The sequence below is a fragment of the Pleurodeles waltl genome, chromosome 4_2, assembly GCF_031143425.1.
Source record: "Pleurodeles waltl isolate 20211129_DDA chromosome 4_2, aPleWal1.hap1.20221129, whole genome shotgun sequence".
NCBI lineage: Eukaryota > Metazoa > Chordata > Amphibia > Caudata > Salamandridae > Pleurodeles > Pleurodeles waltl.
The window spans coordinates 754,997,797-755,010,476 of NC_090443.1; positions in this window are offsets into that span (position 1 = coordinate 754,997,797).

Sequence of the window (12,680 nt, forward strand, 5' to 3'; positions counted from 1 at the left end):
AACAGCAGGATCAATGAACATTTCCTGAATGGAGAATATGGAAATGCCCTACATGTGGGTAAGTCAACAAACCTAGCAATATACATACATCACACCAACCCTGTAGGGCACACAAGACATACACCACTACATTAACACATGGCCAGGGTAACACAGATGTGCATGTAGGAACATATATGCACCATGCTGTAGTACAGCACATTCAGTGCACACCACAAACACATATACCAACATGTACATAACACACCCACTACCCGACAGGCACACCACATGAAGACATGTACCCTTTGCTAACAGAAGAAATACACAGACCACTACAAGTGCCCACAGGTTGTCTACTACATACACTCCAGACACAGTACACCAAACAAAGAATAGCACAGCCATGCCAATGGCATACACCATGCTCATGTTATGTAAGTTCCATATAGGCACAGATCCCTCAAATCATGCTGTGCAAGTCACTGCCACAACAAACATCAAATGCTAGACAACTGCTGCCTATACCAACTACATCTCATCAACACATACCTGACTTACCGGTAGTATGGATAGACATCTGCCTGACTCATTGGCTCACACACATAGGAATACAAGATCAATGCCCATCACATACCATCCGCCAGATGAGTGATAGGTGGCCCCACACCAACTGTATTGCTACCTCACATGCATCACTTACTGACCCACAAGACCATCATGTCTGTACCAGATACTATAAATGGCCCACCATTGGGCAGAGTCACTGTTAGACAGTGCAGATCATGGATGCCATAGCGGGACCCTGTGGGAGAATACAGTATATCACTGACCTCACATGCACTGTGCCAAGGGACACATTTGCTAAGTAGCTGAGTTCCATCACATAGCCTGCACTGTGCATGTGTTATCAGTATAAATGCTGAATCATGTGTTGGAAGATAGGAGAGACACTGGCAGTTATGTTGATCATCCTGAAACAATGGGATACACAACCTTGGACACCTGATGGCTTCCACAAACATTAGCTGCCACTCTGAATCACAAAGGAACCTATGTAGAAGCCTACAGTGCCATTGTCATGGCCTGCACTAAATGTGCAATTTGGCAGATGAGCCACATTGTAAATCGGGCACCCACCCATGCAGTATGTAGAGTGGAAGGGATGTGCAATATGTGTTGCTGCAGGTCTGTCACCACAAGATGCATAGCATGATGATGATGACTGAGATGTAGGTGTCACCAAAATCCTGAGACAGTGCCAACATCAAACACCATCCCAGGGGTGCCGTTTGCAGGTTGCAATCAGGAACTAGACTTTGCTTTGAACTCATGATTGTGCAACCAATGCATGCTGCATACTGCTACACACACAGAAAGAGCCAATTGTCCATCAAAACAGCATATGTATAGGGTGGTGCCCTTTCTTGCACAGATATATCGACCTTAACAGGGCAAGGCTGGTAGTGTAGGTGCATGGCTGCATATTGTATTGTATTGAATTGTATTGTATTGTATTGTATTGTAATTGTATTTATATAGTGCTTACTACCCCTGACGAGGCGGCGAAGCGCTTTTCGGTGAGTAGAAGGCTACTCTGGAACCCAACAAGAATTAGTGATGGATTAGTATTGGGAAATAATGAGTACAGTTTTAGTATTATTATGAGTTAATTTGAGCCGTGGATATGAGAGTTTGTTAGTTAGATTGACTGGAGTAATGGAAGGGTGGAGGAGGAAAGAAATCTAGAAGTGTTAATTGGGAGTATATTCTTAATTTACTCAACCCAAAGTCTTGGGATGAGTAAAGGGGGATGGAGGAGGGAAGAGTATGTGAAAGGGTTAGGGAGAGCATAGTAGCAGGGTGAGATAAATGCGGGAGAATTTAGTAGGGTTGTGTGGGAGGTCACGGTAGTAGAGTGAGGTTTGGTGAGTTAGATGTGGAAGCGGAGGGAAGAGCTTAGGCAGAGTTATTTAGGAAATGAAAGTAGTAGAAAGGATTTGGGATGAGTCAGAGTGAGAATGGAAGATAGTTTGATAGAGACATGACATATGATGATGGGTAGATAAGTGTGATAATATGAGAACAGGGATTCATAGATATCTAGTATAACAACCCACCCAGGAGCCATGCAATGACCCACGAACATGCCAAGCACAGAATCAACATATCCAAATACATATATATATATATATACATACACACACATGAATACACACACATATGCACATACAATACATAATTAGAACCATGGGTAAAATATACTTAGTCAAACAGGTTTAAAGAGTGTGTGTTTACTTTATTGTTATGACATAGTAGCGATACATATTTTATAAAGAAACTATACATAACTAGAAATATATATATAATCTGAAAAAATATTTATCAACATAGGCATATGCAGTTCATAGTTGTTTGAATATGGTGGTTATGAAGGAAAGAGCCAACTCTTGAGTAGTTTTCTGAAGACAAGAAAGTTATCTGTGCCTCTTATAGTTGGGGGTAATGAATTCCATAGTTTGGCTGCTTGAACAGAGAAGGATGTACCACCTATAGTCTTTTTCTTGTATGGTGGTGTTCTAAGGCGGGGTGCCAATCTTGAGCAGAGGTTTCTTTGTTGGATGTATTTGGTTATTTTGTTTCTGATAAAGAGCGGTCCTGTTCCATGTATAGCTTTGTGGGTGATACAAAGCAGCTTGAAAGTGCATCTTCTGGCAACGGGTAACCAGTGTAGTGCTCTCAAGGCAGGGGAGATGTGGGCTTGTTGCTTTACATGTAATAGTAGCCTGGCTGCGGAATTCTGGATACATATGAGCAACTGGCGCAGGGGACAACAAAGGGTTGCCCAGTAACATGACGGACATGGGGCATTCTTGCACAGTCAAGATGTCGCAGGACAGTGCTGCCAATTTTGGAGATGTGTTGTGCATTGTGACTTACGCATTTCAATGGGCTGAAGTGTCGCACATCATCGGCAATGGCACATGTCAAAATGGATAGGATGATGGCACCATGTTGGACGATGTTGCCACCACATCTGACCCCATTGTGTTGTGAGGATGTTTCATGTCCCATCTAGTGATAGCACACTGGTACAAATGTGCACTACACAACGTATGGTACATAAATACTGACCATCAGTTAGGAATCCAAATCATATGTCCCAGGTCCCTGAGCCAAACACAAGATGATTATAGGTGACATATATGAGTCACAACCAACTCAAAATTTCAACTGCCACGCTACATGGCAAACCTGTTGCAAGCCTTAACAACAACTTGCACCTTTAATCTTTTGCAGTGGATCAGGGTTATGGCATACAGCCATGGATAATGACCCCATTTCCTAACTCAAGCACAGCAGCAGAGCGTGCATATAATAAAGGACCTTGGACGACAAGGACTATTATGGAGAAAACGTTTGGCATCCTGAAGTCAAGATTCAGGTGCCTGGGCATTACATGAGGCAGCCTCCTATATGCCCACACATAGGCCCTCATTCCGACCCTGGCGGTTTCAAACCGCCAGGGTGGAGGGCAGAGGAAGCACCGCCAGCAGGCTGGCGGTGCTTCCCGGGCCATTGTGACTGCGGCGGTAAAGCAGCGGTCAGAAAAGGGGAACCAGCGGTTTCCCGCCGGTTTTCCCCTGGCCCAGGGAATCCTCCATGGGGATTCCGAACCCCTTCCCGCCAGCCTGTTCCTGGCGGTTTACACCGCCAGGAACAGGCTGGCGGGAACGGGTGTCGTGGGGCCCCCTAACAGGGCCCCACAAAGATTTGCACCCGTCGCACCCCTGCAAATCCGCCGGCTCCATTCGGAGCCGGCTTCCTCTTTGCAGGGGCTTTCCCGCTGGGCCGGCGGGCGATCTTTTGGAGATCGCCCGCCGGCCCAGCGGGAAAGTTGTAATGACCCCCGCGGTGGAGGGCAGAGGAAGCACCGCCAGCAGGCTGGCGGTGCTTCCCGGGCCATTGTGACTGCGGCGGTAAAGCAGCGGTCAGAAAAGGGGAACCAGCGGTTTCCCGCCGGTTTTTCCCTGGCCCAGGGAATCCTCCATGGGGATTCCGAACCCCTTCCACCGCCAGGAAGAGGCTGGCGGGAACGGGTGTCGTGGGGCCCCCTAACAGGGCCCCACAAAGATTTGCACCCGTCGCACCCCTGCAAATCCGCCGGCTCCATTCTGAGCCGGCTTCCTCTTTGCAGGGGCTTTCCCGCTGGGCCGGCGGGCGATCTTTTGGAGATCGCCCGCCGGCCCAGCGGGAAAGTTGTAATGACCCCCGCGGTCATTTGACCGCGTTGCGGTGTTTTGGAGGTCACCTGCCGCCCGCCGGGGTCGGAATGACCCCCATAATCTGCAAGATCATAATGACATGTGCTATCCTGCACAACTTATGTGTGTGGGTGAACGTCCCCTTTTATGAGCAGGTTGATGACCTGCCTGAGGAGGAGGAGAAGTATGGTGGTGAAGACAATGAGGGGGAACAGCACAACACAGCTGCTGGGATACTCTGCAGACTGCACATAGTTGATAACTTCTTCACTTAAAAATCACTTAACCCACCTTGTACATTTTGTCAATAAACACCTTACTTACTCACAGTCCTGCTTTAGTCTCTTCTATCTCCACAACATATACCTCAGGATTGTGAGTCTAACCTGAGGGACCATGTTACAAACATGAATCTGAAAAGCACTGGTGCAACATTGCATGTGATGTGTAAGATTGTACTGCTACCATCACACACATCACAAATAGCCTCATCACTTGAATGTGCCAACTGAAGGACACAATCTATGGACGACAACATTTGAATTACATTCACGTTGCCAACTTGTACAACAATAGCTCATCACACACAACTACAACATGTCCAAATAGAAGGTAAACAAGGGCCCTGCACATGAGGCAGTGGGTGTCAAAAGTTAGAAATACAGTAATGTTAAAACAGACGACTGTCACAGCTCAGTGTGAGAGTTGCAATGGTTGCATGGAGCATGTGTGACAAGGGGGGGACATCATTGGTAACAATGGTCAACATGATTAGCCCAGGTATGTCAAGCATTGTAATAACTTGGACCTGCACAGTACATCCATAGTAGTCCTTCCACTGCCATGGGACCCAATCCTGGTGCAGGATACACATGACCTCACACTTTGCACTAATACGTCTGTGGAATGCAAATCAGAATGGATGAGAACATGCAGCTAGGGCTGCAGGTCCACCTCACAAAAACAACAACCATTGCTAAATGTAATGAATTTAATCAAACATTTGTGGAAAAAACATAATAATGGTGGAATGTAGGCAGATTGTATCAATCATAATATCTACCAAATATGTACACATGCCAGATATATGTGTAGTCCACATACAAGTAACCATAAACTCAAAATCTACATATGGAGACAGTTGTAGGGTAACATGTCCTAGGTAGCATTTATAAGCCATCATCAACAATGCATGAGCTGTGTATGTTGTATTAAATGTTATGCTCTGTAAGACAACTACACACATCACATAAGTAAACACAATTCACAATTACAAACCAGAACTATTGCATTGTACTGACTGCCATACATATGTGGATATACTGTTGTCACACATGCATACATATGCACGATGTGCAACTATCTGCATTCTGTGGACTCTGTACACACACATCGGTGTAACAGACCATTCACACCCACATTACATTGTTGCATGGACTACCACACTGCAGCACAGCCCACTGCATTTGTATGTTGATACAGGGTGCATCCATAGACAATGGAACAAAAACACACAATCATGAATTGAGTAAAGAAAATTAACACAAACGCGCCTAATACATCCACAAATGCAAAGTATATGACCCATGGGCCCTTAGCGTGAATTCCACCTTCGCACTCTTCTCAATGCTGATTTTCTGTTAATTTGACGCATAAAGGTAATGCGTCAATAAAAATGATTCAGGTAGGTCATGCATCCAAAATATTCACTCAAATATCACATGCATCAAATAAATACATGCATAACAGAAATGTGACGCATGAGGACAGGAAGTGAAGTAATAGGAAATCCTGTTTACAGGCATAGTACAGTGGGTGTACATTCACTTTCTCTTCAAAGTGTGTGCCTCTTTTGACTGTGCTGTTGTGTTCTGGACTTCGTGATGTGATTTTCTGGTATTTTGTATCTTGTGGTGTCCCTCCTGTTGTGTTTTTTCTATTTTTGACTGTACTTTGTCCCAGTGTCAGTAAATCTGTGTGTTTTTTTGTGTCTATTTGTACTTGTACTGTAGGGTCTCTGTCCAGGATAATTGATAAATTGGGTTAGTTAGGATAAATGTTTGGGCCTTAAGTTTCCTTTATATTCATTTTATTTTTTGTTGTCGTCAACCTGTACCAGGATAATATGGCTGGTAGGGGTAGGTTGACAAGGATGGGAGAGGAGGAGTGGGTGGCTTTCTGTGGCCAGTAATTCAGGGTTACTGGACCCAGGCTGCTGTGGTGGGGCAAGGTGCTCCACCACCTGAAGAGGGTATTTCGCACCACCAGGAATGAGCACCAGCTGAAGCATCGCTGGGCAGATCTGGTGGCCAGGGAGCAGAACCTGCTTGATCATCTTGGTGTGGTAAGCAGTGGCCCTGTTGGTGAGTTTCCCACTGGCATACTAATTACTGTTTACAGCTCTTGAATGACAGTAGCAGATGTGTTGGACTGCTGCATGCAATGGCTGTGGACAGGTTGAATGCAACCAGAATGAAGTGTAACTGTGCCAGCTTAGACATGGAGTTCACATGTTCTACCATTTTACCAATGCAGGTCTGATTTCTGGTGAATCATGCACAACCATCCCTAAGTCACACATTTCAGGGGCCATGGCGACACCTGTGCACCGGCATAGTATTTCCCAGTTTCCCCATGCACAAGCAGAGAGTCATATCTTGTGAGGCTTGTGGTGCTCAATGTGCAGCATTGTGTAAACAAGGTGATGAAAAGCCACATGTAGGGCTATATGTCACGAAGAAGTGCAACGCTGTGAGAATATTGGCACTGGGACACACCATCATTCTCACAACACAGTGATGCACCATTTTGAACACAATTTGGGGCATCCCTGTATTGTAATGTATATGTAGGACTGCGTGGACAATTCCCCCAGCATGGTGCTTCATATTTTGTACTCCATTTATGTAACACTTATGTGGAATGTAATAGGCCTGCATGCAGGTCAAGGCCAGACGTGTGCTGGCATGGATATGGATGTGTCAGGAATAGTATTGGCAGATCAGGTATTGATGGGTGTCTACACCTGGACACATGCATGTAGATGTGATAGACCTATGGATACCAGCTTCCTAGTTGGCATCCCTTCTAACATATGGTCCACTCACTGACTCCATGTATGAGTGGGCATGCCTTTGTGAATGATCAGGACAGTTGAGATGATGGATTGCATGGCCATCCCCTCTGAAGCACAGGATGAGAGGAACAACAAATTTGTAATTAGATGTGACAGTCACAATGTAGGTGACCTGTCATATTGATCAAGCTTGCACGGGCACCTATCAACACTGACCCCTTATGGTTACCAACTGCATCCCATAGTCCCAATAACATATTTAAGTTACTGGTGATGTATGGTTGAAAATTGATATGATGATGAAGAATTTTGGTCCTGATCTATGTGAAGTTAACGCTGCCTTTACATTGTTACACATGGCACAAAATCAATGCACCCCTATTTTGGTTAAGTTCTTAATCTTCTTGTGCGTCGCTTTGCTGTCAATGAAATGATGCTAAGGCAGCGCTGTCATTGTATTTATCAGGGCCATTGTCTTTTCCAGAATGTCAGTAGGAGTGCATGTGCAGTTAGATGTAGAGTGTAAGCTAATAATCTGTACAAACACCACACAATGCTGAAACTGATTGTTGCTTGTCTCAATCTAACAGCTGCCAACATGAACAATGAGACACTGCGGGCATCATTTTAGAAGAGGGCAGTCTGCTATAGACACATCCTGGCAGAGGAATCTGGGTGTTTCGGAGGATGGCACGTCACTATCACAGAGATAGATCCACCAGGGAATGGCGGGCATTCGCCCAAGGGGGACCCACACTGGCAGTGGCCACAAAGAGAGGACCAAGCTCCACAGCTGTGCAGGGGGGCACAGCTACCACCACCACTACAGCCCCATCCTCTACACTGTCCAAGTCCGTATCACAGCCCACACCACATGGACATGAAAATTATCAAAGATCGACAGAGAGACATTACACTGGTCCAGAAAAAGTTGGACAGTCTGGAGAAAGATGAGGCAGCAAACACAAAAAGACTTAAGTTCATCCAAAAAACCCTCAAGCAGACAAAGCTGTAAATGGCTTTGTGACTGTCCCCCAGTTCTGTCCCCTCCCTCACCATTTGTTTTAATGTTTTTTAGTGGGCTTTAGGGGGTTAGGTTAGTAGTTTAGTTAGGACCATTGGGTTTGGGGGTGGGTTTTCTACTTTTTACATGTTACTTTGTATGGGGGTAATGTTGGGGCATTTATGTGTTTTGGAAAAAAATACCTAAAAAACAAATACTGTCCTGCATGTGTCTCTGTAACAGTCCGAACAGTATAAAGGCAACGGAGAGGTATGGAGTTGATTATATAAGTGGTTTATTCTAAATGATTAATAGCAATAAAGGTGTATGGTGGTGGTGTTTGTTCTTCCCGCACTTGTGAGCTTGTTCGTCTGCTTTTCCCCCTTCCCGGATTGGTATGGTCTTCTAATTGTTTTCTTCTCTTTCAGGTTGCGTGGTGGCTTGTCCTCTCAGGGAAATCCAGGATGGTACCGGAAATAGAAGGACAAAACGCCGGGTAAGTATAGGGTCTTAGAATAGGGTTTGTACTTCTTTCCTAGCATGGACTGGGGAAGAAAGGGAAAAAACACAAGGAGGGGTTTGGTGGTCGTGAGGAAGTGGGGGAGTAAATGGGTCCACACAAAACAAAAGTCTAATAGGGGTGTTGTAAAGGTGTCACAAAGGTGCTGGTTATTGTGCCCCTTCTTAATTTTCCCTTTCTCCTTCCCCCTCCTTTATATCCCCTCCCCAGTCCCTTTCTTAGTTATGCCCCTCTTTGGTGTCCACAAGGACCGTACCTTGGTTAGCCACGACCCTCCAGGGTCGTGGCTGGCGTTGTAGCAGTCCTCCGTCTGCACTCTCCTCTCAGGGTTTCTTTGTTCGGTCTCTTCGGGGTTCCCAGGATTTCCTCATTCTTCCTGCCAAATCGGTAATACTCTCGGGTGCTCCTGCTCTCCTGCGAGTTCCTCGGTTCTCCTGCTCTCCTCCTCCCCGACGGGCTCTCCCTCTCGGTGCGGTGTCTCTTTTCTTTTACCTTCTTCGTGCCGGGAAACCATAATGGTTTCCCCGGCAACGTGAGGCTGCCAGCCTCGCTCCCGTCGCATTTCCCCGGCAACGGGGAGACGCGGAAATGACGTATCGGCACTGTCCGATACGTCATTGGGAGCGTGTTGTGACGGGGACACCCCGTCACAGTCTCGTAATATAAGGGGGGTAGGGGGACCAATGATGAGAGTGTGTTGTTAAATGTGTTCAGTAAGTTTGGCATAGGGTAGTTAGGGTCAGTTGTTGGTTAAGTATAGTTAGGTTAGGTTAGGATAGGTGTTCTTCATTCTTATTAGTTTAGTTTAATTCTTATTAAAAAATCTTTGGGTACTGCCTTATTTCATGTGTCATATGCTTGGGTCTCAGGGTCTTCCCGTGAGTGTACAGTGAAAATTGTGTGTTGGCCTAGGGATTCTGTCCTGCCCCTAAATCCCTCTCTTGACATGTTCATCATCTGTTTACAGCTGAGCTGTCACATTGACAGCTACAACACATCTACTTGTCTATGCATCTGCCAGCCAGTGTACCCACCACTCAAGGTGACTATGTTAACTTTGTATTGGACATGTAGGTGTGGTAATTCAGCTGTCGTTGTTTGGGTCCTGTGTAGGAATGTTGGGCACTGTGGGATACCTGACAAAAGCCTACAATTTATATCTATCATGCTAAACTGACCGGCGTCAGTTACAGATGAGGTTAAGTACCTCTGTTTCACATCAATGTGTTCTACTGGTACTCGCAGCTGACAATATTGCCCGAGAACTGTTTCACAGCCATTCATGCCATATGTAGTGGGTGAAGCACACATGTGTTCAACCTTTTTGACATACGCAGTGAATTGCTTGTAGGAGATGAGACCAGCATCGACGTTCATCATGTAGGCACCTTGTGCGTAGATATGTGCCTCCATATTCCTGCACTCTTGTACTGACACTCTGTGACTAAAGACATGTTACATACATCACAATTCCTAAGCGTAGTAGATGTGTCACAATACACAAAGACATGTTGGCTATGTAGGTGGTGTTTATTTACAAGTGTTGTAGTGCAATATTTACAATGTCCAGGTCTGTGACCCCATTAGTGAAATCCATACAATTATGACAAAACACAAGTCCAGGGTTGAGGAACATGTCATGGGACATGCTTGGTTAAAGTGTCATTCAGTGCAGAGGAACATTAATTTGCTCATGAAAAGTGACCCATAGCAGGAAGGTCAACAGTGTGTTGGTGAAGAGTGCATATCTCCAACTGTGCTAACACTGGCATGATGTCAGGCACAGGACAAAGGAAAACAAGGCCTATGTGGCATGGGCTGATGGTACTGGGAACTCCTACGGGTGAAGATGATCTGTTCCACATCTTCATCATCCGATGTGTGTGGTGTCTACTCTGTCCTTGATGGTTGTAGGAGGGACGTAGAGGGGGCCACACATACTTCAGTGGTTGTTAATGTGGACACCCAATTCCCAGCAGCTGCCATCTGTGGAACAACATATGGCATCACTGCAGCAAGGAGGAACTGCTGATTTTTTAAGATAGCAGCAACATCCCTGTGGTAGCAGCCATGTCTGCCCTGAGGGAGGCCATTCCCCAGTGCATGGATTCCATCTTGTTTTCAAGCACGCTGATGCCAGATTGGGAGGGCAATTGTTGTGGCCTCTCCCTCATGGCATGTCCCTCAGACACTGCTGGACTCCATGCATTGGGGAGTGTGTGCCTCGGTTGGCTGCAGTCTGTTCAGTGGCTGTAACAATGATGTGCACATACACCCTAGGTTGGCTGCCATACTTTGCATCCCACCCACACCTCCTTGGCCAGCTCCCGCTGGACTCCTACCACTGCCCTCTCAAAGCTGGTCCATGGGTCCTCAGAGTCCTCAGAGTCCTCAGCTGTGTTGGCGCTGGCAGGTCGTATTAATGGGGTGTTAGGTGGGGCCTGTGGGATAGCTGCTACATTAATGATCCTCTTTGCAACTGGAGGTGGTGTCAGGAGGGTTACAAGGACTTCTTGGTGGGTCTCCAGGCTGATGGTTGTCAGCTGGTAATCCAGGTCATCGGGGTTCTCCAGGACAGGCAGATTTGCAGGAGAGCCATCATCCTCTGCAATGAGATCATGTAAAATCAGTCTATCTGCATTGTGGCAGTTGATATGTCACGTCACTGACTTGCTATTGGAGGCTCATTCCATCTTACATTGTTCCTGTACGTCATGGTTACAGTCTATCAGCTCTATGCCCCACCTGCGTGTCACATCAAGGGAAGCCCAGTTGGTGCAATTGGCTGCGTCATATCTTCTAGGTGTGATGTATATCCATTTTGTGGCTTGACACCATCTTGTTGTTGTCAACCCTCCCTATGCATCCATTTGCAAGGTGAGGACTTGCAATGGGTGTTTCTGTGCTCATGCCACAGCACCACACATGCCAATTTTCCCCTGTCCCAGTCTCACATGTTTCACATACGCCCATATGGTGCTGAGACCTTGCACCACCCAGAGATGGCATATCCAGGACACTATGCTCTTGTTACCATTGATTGCTCACCATGTTGATGTATGTGTATGTGTGCTACATTGCACAGCACTCATTGACCTAGCAGAGTTCAATTTCATCTTCTGTCGGTGCAGGCGGGTTTGCCTTCCTACACACCTATGTCCTCCCCCTAAATGCAGCCCCCTTTGCACTATGATACATGAGTGCAGTATGGCGGCAGTGCAGCTAATTCGACACAGGCACAGGGTTAGACCTAGGGATGTACATCATTATATGTGTGACAGTGTCTGATGGTAAATGAGTCTATGGACATAGCCAGTTAACAGGAGTTGAACTTTGGTCAGGGCATGAAGCTAGTTTGATGGTGATTCTGTAGGTAGTCATACTGGTCCCTCATTTCAAGTGTATCAGTCCTATGGGCACCTGACTGCCATTGTCTATTTGACCACCCCCAACAGCACAGGTGGTAGTGGCAACTGTTGTCATTGTGGAATGCCCCATGGGCCAATGGCCTGGCAGGTTTCCAGCAGCTTAAAGACTGACAATGCCAGCTTTCCTGTGACACCAGACCAGTATTACGTTCAATGCTACCTTCCAGGTCTTTTTCTGCATTTCCACCAGCCTTTGCATGGTGTTGAAACCACCATGCAAAGGTTGTTTGTGATGTGGTATGGTGTGGCCCTGGGTGCCCCTGCCCAGCCCATTCACCTGGCATGGGCAGTGCAGGGGGTCCCATGCCCTGGCCCTTTGCCCTTTCTGCTGCCTGATTTAAAGGGCTAAGTGGAGAGTGTCCTGTCACACTCAATGCAACCCAAAACTGGCACTGACTTTTTGATCCAT